Here is a 1,494-nt window from a genome sequence, read left to right as displayed (position 1 = left end):
ATTTTATAGTTTACTAGAATTTTACATGTTCAATTCATGATTTAAAATCTGTAGGCTTTCATTCCTCCAAACTGTTTGAAGACAGTGCACCACAGACTCAAGATTTCTGTTTCTCCCTTTATTTTTTTCAACCAGAAACATTTTTCAAGTGTCCAAAATTCCTAGAAGAGTCGTTTGTTTGTTTGTTTCCCAGAAGTACACACTTCTTGGAAATAGTTTGATGCCATTAGACCTCTAAAGCAATGGGAGGGGAAGAGAAAAAAGCTGAAACACAAGGTTCCTCTGTTAAGTTTTACATTAACCATTCCAAGCTGGACAGTATAAGAATGTGGCTTTTTTGGCTCAGAAAGTCTGTTTCTTGGTGTGGAAACAAGTACTCAGCTGTCCCACCACAGCTTTCTTGTAGTGGGACTGTCAGAGAAGTCTTGATTGGGGAGCAGGATATGTTTACCTGTCAGGTGTGAACTTCCAGGCATTCAGTTCATTTTGGACTTGATCCAGTTTGTCTTTCGTCCTTTCCAGTTCACCTTTCATTTTTAGGATAAACAAATTGATCGCTGGGTTTACCGTGGTGGATCTCCATTGAGCAACGGTAGGCTGCTGAACTTGCTTGAGGTACTGGGTTTGAGTAGTACACTTACGTCTCTTGTTCCTTGGTTGGTAGTCTCATTACAAGAATTTTTCCCTCCGTGCAGACTCTTGCTGTTCTTGCTTTAGTTTTTCTTAAGATTCTCTTAAGCCATTAACATCATTAAAGTTAAGATCTACGTACTTGTCCTCCAAAGCTTGTACATATGCTTCATACAGCTTCCATCTAATGATCAGCTCATCTAGTGCCATAACTTTGAAGTCTGTTTCACTCTGTCAAAACTTTTTGGGAAGTGTTTCTTCTTTGATCATCTTGAATCACAGGTTACTGCACAGGGTGCTTCTGTACTGGGGAAGTGGGAGGAGAGTGACTGCAACAATACTCCAAAGGATTTCTTATATTAGGCAAATCTGCTGCAAAAGGTTTTTTAAAGTGTTAAAAACAAATCACTTTGAAGGCTAAATTGCTTCTGACACAACCATGATATTTTCAATCACCTCATATGCATGTGGAAGCTGGACAATGAATAAGGATATCTGGAGAAGAATTGATGCTTTTGAATTATGGCATTGTAGAATGAATTGAAAGTACATTCTACAGGAAGAAACAGCACTTGGAAAAGGACATTGTACTTGGTAAAGTAGATCAGCAAAAAAGAGGACGACACCAATGAGATTGATAGACACAATGACAGCAACAATGGACTCAAAAGTATAATTGTGAAGATTGCACATGACCAGACAGCGTTTCATTATATTGTATAAAGGAGTCACCATCAGTTTGAACTGAGTCAAGGGCACCTGAAAGCAGCAAATAAATTCATGTATAGTAGGAGTCTCATGTTTGCATTTAAACACATTATCAGTATTTACAATACTATGAATATGCAACTACTGCTTAATTTA

General features: G+C 38.0%; 1 pseudogene; it reads right to left on the bottom strand.

The window, feature by feature from the left end:
- Positions 1–447: 447 nt before the first annotated feature.
- On the bottom strand, positions 448–900 carry LOC102826863 (annotated as a pseudogene).
- Positions 901–1,494: the final 594 nt, after the last annotated feature.

Source organism: Chrysochloris asiatica, unplaced genomic scaffold (assembly GCF_000296735.1).
Source record: "Chrysochloris asiatica unplaced genomic scaffold, ChrAsi1.0 scaffold00351, whole genome shotgun sequence".
NCBI classification, from domain to species: domain Eukaryota; kingdom Metazoa; phylum Chordata; class Mammalia; order Afrosoricida; family Chrysochloridae; genus Chrysochloris; species Chrysochloris asiatica.
Note: the sequence above shows the minus strand (reverse complement) of the source record. Positions and strands in the feature narration are given on the sequence as shown.